The sequence below is a fragment of the Prionailurus bengalensis genome, chromosome A2 (assembly GCF_016509475.1).
Source record: "Prionailurus bengalensis isolate Pbe53 chromosome A2, Fcat_Pben_1.1_paternal_pri, whole genome shotgun sequence".
NCBI lineage: Eukaryota > Metazoa > Chordata > Mammalia > Carnivora > Felidae > Prionailurus > Prionailurus bengalensis.
Window position 1 is genome coordinate 114,532,614 of NC_057348.1, and position 14,011 is coordinate 114,546,624.

Consider the following 14,011-nt stretch of genomic DNA (forward strand, 5'->3'; position numbering starts at 1 on the left):
GGCAGAGACCTGCATGTGGCAACTGGCCCAATGATGCCAATTAAAATGTTACCCAACTAGAGTAATCATTCAAATCATAAATAATGTCTGCAATTGCTTTATCTCCTGACTCTCCAACACAATAAAATGTGCATTCAACACAAAGATGAAAGTAAATGAATGGGCCAATTAATTTGTGAAAGCAAATGCCCTAGATCTATGTCTGATGTCAGTTCATTGTGAACAAGTAAGACTTGGGATCTCCTGGGGATAGGATCAGGCAATTGCAGGATTTGAGGAGGGTGATAAATAAGTTGCTTTCTGCCCCTTCTGCATCCAGAACCAACACAGAATAAAACATAGAATGGAAATTGAAGTGTTGGCTTTACTACTAATATTTACTAATGTTAGTTCTTCAGAGTTTAGTCTGTTCTTCTCAGGGTCCCAGTCTAGACCTTGAGTCACCATTCCCTTACACCGATCCTGGGCAGTGAGGGAAGAAAAAACACGAATCTTCAGTTTATAGCCTTCTAATGAATTTGCTCTTCCTTGAAGAGAATGAGCCACTGGATGTTATCTGCCATGACATACTTGGGAGCCAAAAATTGTAAATGTGTAAAATGCAGGATCATTACTGCATGGTTACAGAGAAATACTACCTTTCATTTAGTTAGGACTATAAAGAAAGCACAGAGGTAAAGGCAATGACACAATGTACCCAATTGATTGTATACTGAACCAAGAAAACCCTCAATGGCTTCCAATGGTCACTTCTTAGCCCCTGTTTCCCCTCCCATCAGAGAAGAATCTTAGACTCTTCCATTGAGAACAGAGGACAGGTAGAGAATGAAAGTTAACAAGCCTACCCTAATTTGCATGCTCTCAAAATTCATATTAACACTGGATTTTATTGAAATTCCTTCTTGTTCTGAAAAGGAATGAGAAAAGGATAGGTAGAGGTTTGTGGCATTATCCAGCAGAAGTTTCTCCACAGAGAATCATGGCAGTGGTGGGGATAAGGTTCCCCTCTAGCAGCAGCAAAACTAGCCAGAGAAATGTCCAACACCTCCAGAGGCCCCAGGATACCTTCTCTATAAGTGTGTTTGAACGACAGGCCAAATACATGCCAGGAAAGGAAATTCAGCATGTTTTATCAAGCCCTTACAGCACACCAAGCCCTTGGCTATGTACTGGAAATGCAGAGATAAATTCACATTCAAGGTGACCCAGGAAAGTTACAGCCTAGGATAAGACCCCATCACTACCACCGTTATGAGCCTTCAAGAGTTTGATAGTATGAATACTCAACTTTTTGGGGGGATAAATGGCGAATGTCTTTTCCTGAAGTAATTTCCTCCTGACCCAAGTATATTCCAGGCACTATGCTCAGTTCTGGGGAGCCAGCAGACAAGGAAACGGAGTCCTTATGGAGCTTACATTCCACCATCATGACAACTCTGCTTCTGGAGATCACCCTAAGGCTGGCTCTACTCCACTAGAGAAAACTCTAGCTGACTTCTACTCTATACTTCCTCTTTAATTCTCTTGGCCTCTTTGATTTTTACCAAATATTCTCCAATATTCGAGGTGCAGTCAGATTCCTGCTGGTAATGCTAGACGTACCATCAGTACCCCTCCTCCAAGGTGCCCTCCCTGACCCCTTAGCAGGCTGGGCTCAGTGGTCTGCGCTGTGCCATGGGCACAGTGAGTGGGCTTCTATCAACAATTGAACGTCACTCTATGTTTTCTGAGGGCAGGTGCAGTTTCTCATTCCACTTTATACCCCCCAGCACCAATCACATTGCCTGGCACAGTAAACACTCAAAACATACCTGTCATACTAAACAGTCCCTCCAACCAAAATAATCTCAAGTGCCCCAGTTTAGGAAGCCTCAAATCTCAAAATTCGAAAAACAAATTAAGGATAAAACTCAACGTAAGCACAAGGCTGGAGACTGCGGGTCCTGTCCGGCAGTGCTTTCTTGACTTGCAGACCACCCTGGGGGAAGGCATGGAATTCGGGGCGGGGCAGGCGGTTACATACCTAACATTATTTGATTTGATGCCAGGAGCTTCATCAAACCTGCAGCGTGGTATAAATGAACACCCACACAGAGAGGTGTTCAGGCAAGCGTGCTGAGTCCGCCGGCTGCGAGGCCAGGGCTGGGGAACGTGAGTCGCCGGCAGGGGGCGCGCGCGAGCCTCTGGGCGGCGCAGGCGGGGCGGTTACTAGGCCGGGAGGGGCGCTGGGGGTAATTTTTGGTTGGTTGTCTCAGGGTGCCGACCGCCCAAGCCCCTTTTAAACTTCGTCTCTCCAGCGCCCTCCCTTTTCCGACGCGGTGTGCGACTCGGTGAGTGTCTTCGGACCGGCCCGACGCCGGAACCGGCCACGTGGTCTGGGGTCTCTCTCTGGGTCCCTGTGCCCGCCTCGCCCGGGCGTCCATGACGCGGGTTCGGCCTCAGCTTGGCGCCCCCTCGGGAGAGGCCCCCGATCCCGGGGAAGGAGCCCCCGTGAGGGCTCCTCTGGGGTAAGGACGTCCTCGTGGAGTCGGGGACCCTTACTTCCTGGGAAGCATCCTTGTGGCGCCTTCCCCCGGCCCCCAGCCTACCGCTCCCCGGGTCCCCTCATCTCTGGTGCCTGTGGCCTCGATGCTCAAGGGCTCCAAGCCACTGGGAGTTTCAAGTGCCCTTTTCAAAGAAAAAATAACTTTGGAGAATGCAGCTGCGGGGCGGAAGGCGCCCAACCGGGTCGGAGTCGGTGCTCTTGGCTCGCTCCGGGCTCCCGCCTGCCTGGTGTTACCACGACCCCGACGTAACCAGTTTGGAAAATGAGCCAGATCGTGGATCTGAGCGCTTTAACTCTACGTGCGGAGCAGCTTAATTAGTGTGCTAGCAACAAACGGCGGCAATTGCGCTCTGACAGCCACTCCCCACAAATGCCTTTCAGTTGCCACTTTGCAGGGTGGTTTGGCTTTTTGAAAGGTCTGGGGTTCGTTTGCGGGGGCTGATAACTGCTGTGAGTCCTGCCTGCAGTTTTCTGCCCCAGATTCACCTTTTCTGGAGTGACCAGTACCGTATGCAGCGCAGGACCCTCTTCCAACATTTTCAGGGTGCGAAGCCCATCATGGTTTTCTGTCCCGGGAAAAAATGAACCATTGGGATTCTGATTTGTGTCCACCAAGACGCTGGCACCTATGCTATAGAAACGGTTGTTCTCCGGATTTAGTAAACTTTGTAAAGATCTAAATTTAGAGTTGAGTGAATGAAGGAATCTTTGTAGATATCCTAAGTATCACTTAGCAATCTCTTGAAATGTGAGGCTTCTGGGGGTTACATGTTTGCCCGTAGAGTTATGAAAGACCTTTTTACCTATTAGGAAATAACTGATATTACTGACCAGGAAACTGAATGGGACATCCCATTTTATCGTGCTTTTAAAGGGGCGGGGGTAGCAAGCTGTGCTGTAGGCATCCCTTTTCCAGCCATATCTATTACCCCAGAGCACAGGGACAGATTTCCCTGTCCTGAGTCCCTCAGTCTGGTGACTAGCACTGCAACACGGGGAAATGTAATGGTCAGGCTTTGGTTTACAATTGCTTTATGTGGTGGGGGGTTCCTCTTGAGCCAAACTGTTTCAACAGTTCCATGTGAGAGAGAAACACGGGCTGAGGGAGCCAGGCACCATGACGAGGAAACAGCAGCTTGAGCCAGTGTCTATTTAAGGGTAGTGGAAACTGAGCAAGTGCCGAGAACTGTTCTCAACTTGCTGGGCTCTGTCTGCTTCTGCTTGGTCAACAAGTTTCAGGCTTCCTTTGGTTTTTAAATCTGTTTAGAGCTTGTTTTAGTGTTTCCTAGGTACAAACTGTTGCCAGTAACATTTCAGGTTTTGTTTTGTTTTTTTCTAAAATTGATACTGTTCCATGCTAATGTAAGGGTCAAGTTGGACATGTTGTGGGTGCTGACATTATATTACATAGAATTCCAGATGATAGGAACTTAATTCACTGTTCTATTTTACTCCTGGCTGGAAATTACCAAGGAGATTTCCCAAGTGTGAGGAAATTTGGAGAAAGCCTTTATATGGGGATTCTATTCAAAGGTAGCTTTTAGGTAACTAGTAGGTAACCACAATAAAAGATGCTCTTTACATAACAAACAAACAAAAAAACCTAAATCATGAAGAGTTCATTGATATTCTTAACGTTGTTCTTCTCACTTTTCTATCAGGCACAGTCCAGTTCAAGATGCTGATGAACTTCAGGTATGGACCAAATGGAGATAATTTGTTATTAAATAGCTGAATCGAATTCTTGGCCAAGGATGAGAACTCTTAATCTGATTGGATATGCTTCTCTGATGGGTTAAAGGATTTACCTGAGGCCAACTTCATAGGAATTAGTTACCTGCAGTCACATCCCTCCTCCCTTTATAAAGTATGTCTTAGATATGAAGGGGGGAAAGCCTGTAATAAATAGGCAGTACTTTATTATGCCAAGAAAAGGTTATTTTTAATGGATTTTTAAGTAATTGGCATTTAATCTTTCAAAGTATCTTTCCCTATGGTGACCATTTTGAGCTTTTAGTAAGATAGGGTTTGAGTTAAAAATTCACTTTTAGGGGCGCCTGGGTGGCTCCATCGGTTGAGCGTCTGACTTTGGCTCAGGTCACGATCTCACAGTCCGTGAGTTCAAGCCCCGCATCGGGCTCTGGGCTGATGGCTCAGAGCCTGGAGCCTGCTTCCCATTCTGTGTCTCCCTCTCTCTCTGACCCTCCCTATTCATGCTCTGTCTCTCTCTGTGTCAAAAATAAATAAACGTTAAAAAAAAATTTTTTTTTTTAATTCACTTTTATATGAGAACATTACTAAGTCTGAGTTGACAATGCATAGTATGTTGTGGAATTCTGTTAACTTACCTGCTGCACAGCTTTTGTAAACATGGTCTAGAAACCACTGTTTATTTTCTTAATAGCACATCTTATTTCATAATTGCCGGTCTAACTACCTGTTGTGATACTTCTTTTACAGGTCTGGTGCTCGAAAGACAATTGTGGTGTTTGAAAGAAGCTTTTCAAGTAGATACAGTGTATTTGAACATATGGTGATTGAATAGAGGCTTTTGCTGTCTTTGTCCCTTTCATGGTAGTAGCAGGGGTGAATTTTGAGAAGGTGCCAAATATCTGTAAGAACATATATCTACCAGCACCATAGAGAATTTTGTAGAATTCTGTTCTATTATTTAGCCTTTCTGCCAACCAGCCCTAGCCTGAAGCTTGACATAGTAACTAGACTATTCTACAACTGTCTTAACAACACTGTCACTTGTGCCTTAATTTGCAAAGATTATTTTTAAATCCTATTCCTTTGCCCTAAAGATACATTTCAAAGCATCCTTTTAAAAATACAGTTTTAGGGGTGCCTAGGTGGCTCTTTCAGTTAAGCATCCAACTTCAGCTCAGGTCATGATCTCATAGTTCGTGGGTTCGAGCCCCACGTTGGGTTCTGTGCTGACAGCTCAGAGCCTGGAGCCTGCTTCAGATTCTGTCTCTCCCTCTCTGTCTGCACCTCCCCCACTCACACTGTCTCAAAAATAAATAAATGTTTAAAAAAGTTTTTTTAATAAATAAAAATAATTTTATATGCATACAGATTTTTCCATAATACATTATTTCAGCGATTAAATTTGATCCTTTTGACAGAAAACAGATTAATGGCTTAGTAACAATCAGCAAGGGTAGGTTGCAAAGGGGCATGAGTGAGTTTTGAAGAAGTGTTTTATATCTTTTTTTAAAACATTTATTTTTGAGAGAGAGACAGAGTGTGAGCGGGGGAGGGGCACAGAGTGAGAGAGACACAGAATCCCAAGCAGGCTCCATGCTCTGAGTTGTCAGCACAGAGCCCAATGCGGGGCTCGAACCCACAAACGTTAAGATCATGATCTCACCTGAAGTCGGACACTTAACCAACTGAGCCACCCAGGAGCCCTGGAAGTGTTTTATATCTTGATTATGGTGGCACTAGCATTTGTCAAATTTCAGGGGTGTGTTTTGCTAAATGTAAACTACACTTCAATAAATGTGATTTTTAAAACTTAACTTTTCTGGCATCTTAATGACATTTCCAGTGAAATCTATGAAAAGATGGTCTTGGGTCAGCACTTGAATGATTTAGGGAGGTGTTAAAAGTGGCAAAAACATCAAAACCTTTTGAGGTGTAAGTCACATAAGTGACTTGTGCATACAATATAATACCTGAGAAAATCAAAAGGTATATGTTGGTTCACCTGTCAAGGATATAGAATTTCTCCTTATGGACATTCCAGACAACAACACATTCCTTGTCTTAACAGCTGCATTTTCAGTCTCATTGAGTCTGTCATGGCACTTTGCCTCCAGTCTCTGGACTGTCCATTCTTAGTGGCCCACATGGAGTGTGGAAATTGCTACCCTGTATTTGCCCTGTAACCTGCTCGGCACCATTTCAGGTTCCTGATAGCCTTGCTTTCCACACCGGCAATTTCCCATTCCAAGAAAATTTAGAATGGCCTTGACTGATAAATGACTAGCCAAGGGACTTAGGAAATGAAGTGAGGTTCTAGCAGCTAAGTTATTGGGCTTGGGTTGATCTCAAAGCTTAATGCCTAAGTCATGCGGTTTACTCCTGAAAAAAACCAGTCTGAGCTCTCCCTTTTTCTCTGCGGATGTTCAAGGACGCTTTTGAAAGGAAGGATGGGCCGGGTATTGGTTGTGAGTCATTGTTCTTTACTGTAGGTAACGAGGAGGTGTAATCTCAGAGCCTGTTGCGCCCTGCCCTGAGACCATGTGTACTTCTGACAGCTGTTGCTGTGCTGTGTTGCCTGCAGGAAGACCCAGCAATGCTCTTCAGATGCAGGCTTGAGAACATTCCCTGCTCTGTCTCCCCCAAACCCCCTCCATGATGACAATACAGTTGCCCAATACCTTGGCTAAATGAGTCTAGTAAACCCCAAAGAAGATGGGCTGAGGAGCTGGAGCCTACCCCACAGGCCTGCAGAGTCACCTTGCCCTCCTTGGCACAGCACACACCTGCGTGTTGAGCACAGCTAAGACGGGCCAAGGCCAATAAGACCGTTCTTCCAGCCAGTTTGTGCTCAAGTGCTCTGAGAAGTGAAGCAAGTCTGGAGTTGAATGAAATGTTTTCAAAGAGGGCTTATTAACTCCAAGGGAGGAGGCTGGGCTTGAAGAGAATCTTTCCTTATGACTACAAAAGAAGATGGGATTGAAGTATAACTTTATGCCAATCGTTATGCTTTCACTGAAAATGCAGTATCTTAAGAACTCCAGTCGCTATCCTCAGATATTACTTGCCCAATATCACAGTTACTCTGTTGTTCTTGTTGGTTCAGGTAGGTAGGGCCCCATAATTTGATTTCAAGAATGGGCATATCCCATTTTGACCTAGACACTCTATAGTGTTACTTACTACAAGTAATTTTGGGTTCTTAAAAAAAAAAAAAAACTGTTTGTAGTTCAAGTGAGTGTTCCAAACTCAAGTACTTTTGAGGTTTCCGAAACCTGAAGTATTTTCACAATTCGGCAAATATGTATTGTGTTTCTCTTGTGTGTTGGTTAAGCCCTGTGATAGATGATTCCTGTTTTATGGTGCTTTCATGGTATGACTTAGCCACATCACTATGTCAGATGAAGCCAGTTAGAATGTGCCCCCGTTAACTTCTGTTAGAAGGAAAAAATTCACTTAGTATCTGAGTCAATAGCTGAAAGATTCAATTGTTGGGACAAGCTATGAAGAGATGATTATATCTATTTTTACCCGCCCCCCCCCCATCACTACCACATTCCCTGAATGTTAGGGTGGTTTCTAAATAAACAGCAAACAATACAATAATTAGAAAAGGGGATAAAAGCTCACCAGGAAGAGCAGGATTATAAAGCCAAGCCATTAGACCTCCTGCATTAGTCTCCTGCCAGCTTGGCTCTGAGCCTCCTAGGAGCTGGAGAAAAGAGCCAGTTGGCAAATTTGTTATTTGGCACTTAAATATAAATTTAAAATGGAAAAGGAGGAGGGAGTGGGGTCATTTGCGTTGTAGGCTCCCTGGAACCTGGAACCTAAACCTAAAAAACCTAATGCTTTTTTCCCCTCATGATCTCAAGTACCTTGAACAAAGTAGAACAGAAAAGGTGTATGCATGACTAAACAAGGATACAGAGATGGTAGAGACTGATGGACCTGAGTTGTGAGGCCAGTCGGCCAGTGACCCCAGCTCCTTGCCAAGCCAAAGGGATAACACCTCTTCAGAGAAAAGCCATGTTGAGATTGTGTAAACAAACAGCCAGATATGTATTTGAAAGGCTTATTTTTATTTTGCACTCATAAAGTTTCCCTTTCCAAAATTTACTGCGTATTCATGAACTGAAAAGTCCTGATTTAGATATATTGTTATAAAATTGTGATTTATCCCAATCCGGGACTATGCAACCATTGACTAGAGGGCCCCCTAGTGGAGTTTATCTGTACTGTGAGGGGCTAATTTCTTGAGGTACTACTCCCCACCATCGCCATCTGCATTTCCAGAAGGACAGCTCCACATCAATCTGTTTCAGAGATAAAGAGACTAAATCCAGTCAAATCAGGCTGATGGACGTCACAGTGATTTGTTTCTGGGAGCAGAGCAGAATGGTGCAGTTAATGGATCAGGGCCTCATACCATTGGTTTCCCAGTTGAACAAATGCCCTGGCATGTTACCCCCACTCTTTAAGGCAGAGTAAAGCACACTGTATCATTTATAGACCTTCTGTGCTGGAGAAATATGTGGAACTTTGGGAATCATCATAGAGTCCAAACTGCAGTCTAATACAGTAGGCACTGGCCACATGTCACTACCGAGTACTTGAAACATGACTACTCCAAACTCACATGCACTGAGGTCTAAAAAACATCAGCTTTGGGAGAATTCACATTAAAAAAAGAATGTAAAATATCTCAATTTTATATTGACTATAAATGATATTTTGGATGCTGGGTTAAAGGAACTGTATTATGAAAATTATATAAGTGCTATTTGCATTATATTTCTGTTTCTTAAACATGAATAAAAACATTCATGGGAACCACAGGGATAGTGGTTCCACAATCCAATAGAGAGAAGGATGTTGCCATCCTATTACAGGACCTGGCGGAAAAGCAAGAGCAAAATTACCACTTACAACAGAACTGACAATAGGTAGGCAGCTATTCTTTCCAGGGTGCAGGAGGAGGGAGCCAGTGCCACTTACAAGACTTGACATTAATTCTACCCTCAGGCTGCTAGCACTTCTGGGGATTGTAAATAAAAGGCTTCAGGATGTATTTATTAAATACTTTTGTTCTAAGACTATGGGCAAGTACTTGTGCGTTCATTAGAATCATCCAGGGACTTGGTGTGCTACAGGTCCACAAAATAAAACTTCCTTAATGAAGAATCCATATGAAGGACATATGGATTTCTAGGTCCGTATGTTTCTGATTTCTTGACCTACTTAGTTTGGGGCCTGTGTGTGTGTGTGTGTGTGCGCACGCACACGCTTGTATCTGTAGTAATTTTCACTTTTAATGGAAGAGTCAAGACTGGGCAGGGGAGGTGACATCATAACTATTACCAGAACTTTACATAAAGTACAGTTTTTAAAAACTACCTTAGGTTAAGCAAAATATTCCACAAAATTCTCCCCTTCCCTCATTTCACTTAGGTCTAAAAAGCAGATCTGTGTGTAAAATCCCCTTTCGTAGTTTCCTTACTGGTAACAATGACTTTTTATCATTTGTCTCTTAACAATAGGTGGATTCTTCCCTTCAGACATTACTCTTAAGCAGTGATTCTGCTGTCAAGCACTGAGCCCGCTTTGGATCCTCTGTCTCCCCCCTCTCTCTCTGCCCCTTCCCTGCTGGTTCTCCATCTCTATCTCAAACAAATAAGCTTAAAAAGGGGTGAGGGGGGGGCACCTGGGTGGCTCAGTCAGTTATCCTACTTTAGCTCAGGTCATGATCTCACAGTTTGTGAGTTCGAGCCCCACATCAGGCATTGTGCTGACAGCTCAGAGCCTGGACCCCGCTTGGGATTCTGTGTCTCCCTCTTTTTCTGCCCCTCCCCCACTCACACACACTCTCTCTCTCTCTCTCTCTCTCTCAAAAATAAATAAACATTCAAAAAATTAAAAAAAAAAGGAGTGATTCTTTAGAGGAGATGGGATGGGGAAAGACATTTTCCCCCTCCTTTGTATTGGGATGGAGACCTTTGTATTGTCTGAAGACACTTTTGACTCTCACAATTGTGTGGGTAAGGGGTGCTCCTGAGATCTTGTGAGCAGAGGCCAGAGATGCTGCAAAATATCCTATAATGTGCAGGACAGACCCCAAAGGACTGTCTGCACCAGAACGTCAATAATGCAGAGGCCAAGAAACCCTGTCTTAGAAAATGTCATTCCCGGGGTGGCTCAGTCAGTTGAGCATCTGACTCTTGATTTCAGCTCAGGTCATGATCTCAGAGTTGGTGAGTTCAAGCCACATCAGGCTCTGCGCTGACAGTGCAGAGCCTGCTTGGGATTCTCTTCCCCTTCTCTCACTGTGCCCCTCCCCTGCTCCCATCCCCCTCCCCCCTATCTCTCAAAATAAACTTCAAAAAAAAGAAAAGAACATGTCATTCCCAACAATATCAGCCCACTCGGGTGCTACTGAGTGTACTACAGGCCAGACCCCACACGCACAAAGCTTCTCAGATAGACATACAGGCCTGTAGAGGCTTATTTGCCAGCTTCCTTGTTTTCACTTCTAGGTGAACTTGTATGTTACAACACTTACAAAACAGCAATTCAGTGTTATTTTAAGCATATATATATATATATTTTTTTTCTTTTTCTTTTAAGCCTCTCAAAAGCTAGTTTTACTGTTGATTGTAAGCGGCCAGAAATTCAAAATTTGCTCATCACAAATTTGTGCTTTTCTTAGCCAGAGTTGGCCGAACCGGAAGTCTTAGCTTGCTCACTGAGGCCGAACCTGCCCAAGTCTGCTGGGGTACCATCAGATCCCTAGTTTGGATCCCTAGTTAGATTGTTACAATGATCTACTTCTTCAATAAATAGCTTCAGGCCTCATGAGGAGCCCCTACCACATCAAAGAACATTCTCAATCCACCTGTAAAACAAAAAACTCGTATTAGGGGCACCTCGGTAGCTCACTCAGTTAAGTGTCTGACTTCAGCTCAGGTCATGATCTCACGGTTCATGGGTTCAAGCCCTGCATCTGGCTCTGTGCAGACAGCTCGGAGCCTGGAGCATGCTTCGGATTCTGTCTCCCTGTCTCTGCTCCTCCCCCATTCATGCTCTGCCTCTGTCTCAACAATAAACAAACTTAAAAAAAAAATTTTTTAGGGGCGCCTGGGTGGCGCAGTCGGTTAAGCGTCCGACTTCAGCCAGGTCACGATCTCGCACTCCGTGAGTTCGAGCCCCGCGTCGGGCTCTGGGCTGATGGCTCGGAGCCTGGAGCCTGTTTCTGATTCTGTGTCTCCCTCTCTCTCTGCCCCTCCCCCGTTCATGCTCTGTCTCTCTCTGTCCCAAAAATAAATAAACGTTAAAAAAAAAAAAAAAAATTAAAAAAAAAAAATTTTTTTAAATAAAACCCCATATCCAAGGAATTGAGACCAAACATGCTCCACTCTCTCTAGTTCTAAGATTGTCCAAAAGACTTTGACTAATTTTAGACCCCAAAGAACAATACAAACCTGGGAACACTGAGTTGCTCTGTTGGCAAAAGTAAAAGAAGCCCCTCCCAGCTGTCTGGAGTGGAATCTCGGTTCAGTTAACAGGCACGCGGTGAGTCAGACCCATTTCCAACTACCCATCGCTGCAAAGGTGCATTTGATGCGGGTGCTCTCCGATGGGGCAGTAGAACAAGGCAGGTTCCCGGCAGCAAGGCGGGGACATCACTGCAAACGCTCAGAATGAGACGGGGCCAGGGTTACCGGAGCTCTGAGCACTCAGAGGTGCTGCCTACCTGTCAGACTGAAGTGCCCTTCTTCGCTGTCTTCTGAGAATAGCCATTTGTAACGTTATACTTCCTCGCATAAAAAAAAAAGTACAACACGTGCCCCATGGTTACAAATAGCAACCCCAGTGCGCCAAACTGCTGAGGCCGTGGGGCCAATATGACAGGGACAAAGTGAATGGGGTCTGTGAGGTAGTTCAGGGAGCACTGCCCACCATTCACAGCCCCTCGCTCTGCTTCTGGAATGTTCTCCTGGAGAAGCTGGGTCACAGTGAGGTCAAAGGACCAGAGACCTACAGGGAAGCAGTGTTGGGGGAGAGTAAGTGTAAACAGGTATCAGAGACCGCGGAGAGAATTTCAGCTCTGACACTGAATGGCATTGTCTTGGGGATAAATGAAGCTTTCTGTGGCTCTATTTCCTCATCTGTGAAATGGGAACGTTTAGAGCACTATCTCACTGGAGGATTATATGAAACGGTGTTGTGAAGTGTGTAGCATCATGCCTGGCCATTTCTGCATGTTACTGTCATAATTTGTGGTGTTGTAAGTATTTTTTTAAATCACCATCACCACATCATCACTACCTAGCAATATAATTTCATGTGGGGTGTATTTACTGATGCCTCCATTCCAAAAATGGTTAGGACAGAGAGCAACGTCTTCACCTTCCAACCTAGTTCCAATTCCAGACTTTCCCTCATTGCTCCTGGTTTAGCACAGCAGGGATTAGCCTCCTCTCTCCTCATACCCCCACTTTCAACCACACTTTTAACCACTGCTGTCTGTGAGTGACGACGCTAGGGGTTCTCACCCCTGCCTGCACGGGCACTGTCACAGCTGCTGTCTGTCTGGTAGGTCTTCCAGTCAGCTGACCTTCTAGATTCTCCCAGAGATCCAGCCTTGACTCTATAGAGGCCTCCTGGTTGCCCCTGCCCTGATTCCTGGACTTAGCTCTGAACTCAAGAATTATTTGGATTGAATATGCTTGTGTCCTTCAGTACCTGCCTTTGCAAAGCCCTGGCCAGACCTTCTGTCCTCCTGCACTGCCCTTGCCATCCTGCTGTGGCCACCACCTGCTGTGGCCACCACCTGGCTGTGGCCAGCCCCCCAGCCTCAGGGATACACTGACCACCCAGCATGGCCTCTCAGTCTCTGGGGGTGTGGACCGCCAAAGGCCTTGCCCTGCCCTAGACTCTGACCTAGAACTTACCAGTCAAATCCCCAGCCCCAGCCCTTAGCAAGCAGTGCTTACAGAGGTAGAAAGCATTTGTAAAATGCCCCGGTGGTACAATGGGAAGCGCCCACAGAAGTGAGAGCTAATTATGCACTGACAGAATTATTTCTACAGTGAAGGCATAAAGAGTTACAGTTCCTAGATTTTAAAAAGCAAAGTGACTTTTGGGCAATGTGCCCAGTCTTGTTGTAGCCAGAGTTCTGTAACTTAGTTTCCATCAGAATGGAAACAAGTATTTACTGAACAAATGCCTGGGATGAACCTGGCCTGGGGATACCCAGTCGAATGCCAAGGCAGGCCACAGGCCACCCGTCCTGGTGAGAGAACCAGTCACCACAGAGACCTGACCGTGCTGACCATGCCAACCCACACACAAGAAAGGTATACTTTTGGGCACTGGTGCTTTTCACGTGTGCAGTTTCAACAGCACACAACCCCAAGGTCATTTGTGATTCTGCTAGGAATGAATGTCAAGGGCACCTGTGGGCAGTGAGTGTGCAGGAACCACACAGCATCCATTTCACTCAGCATCGTGGTTCCGTCTCGTGGCCCAGCCCACACCCACCCTTACACAGCAATGCTTGTGAAAGCACCAGAATTACAGCCAAAATAGAGTAATGATGACCACTGAAGATGAGACCTCATATTCATTCTAATAAGTAGCTCCTATGCTTGTCACCTCCCTGACAGGTAGGCACTCTCATTACCACCCTGTCTGATGGAGAAGGAAATGGTGACACAGGGAACGTAGGTGACTTCCAACATCATCAGGCAGGCTGGCTTC

General features: G+C 45.2%; 1 long non-coding RNA gene and 1 other non-coding gene across 2 annotated transcripts; both read left to right on the forward strand.

Annotated features, from left to right (window-relative positions):
- Positions 1-2,006: 2,006 nt before the first annotated feature.
- Positions 2,007-5,115, forward strand: LOC122487991. Its single transcript, XR_006298526.1, has 3 exons — positions 2,007-2,330; positions 4,207-4,240; positions 5,006-5,115. It is a non-coding gene; the product is annotated as an uncharacterized LOC122487991 (long non-coding RNA).
- LOC122488856 lies at positions 4,291-4,362 on the forward strand. The gene has a single exon (XR_006298769.1). It is a non-coding gene; the product is annotated as a small nucleolar RNA SNORD93 (small nucleolar RNA).
- Positions 5,116-14,011: the final 8,896 nt, after the last annotated feature.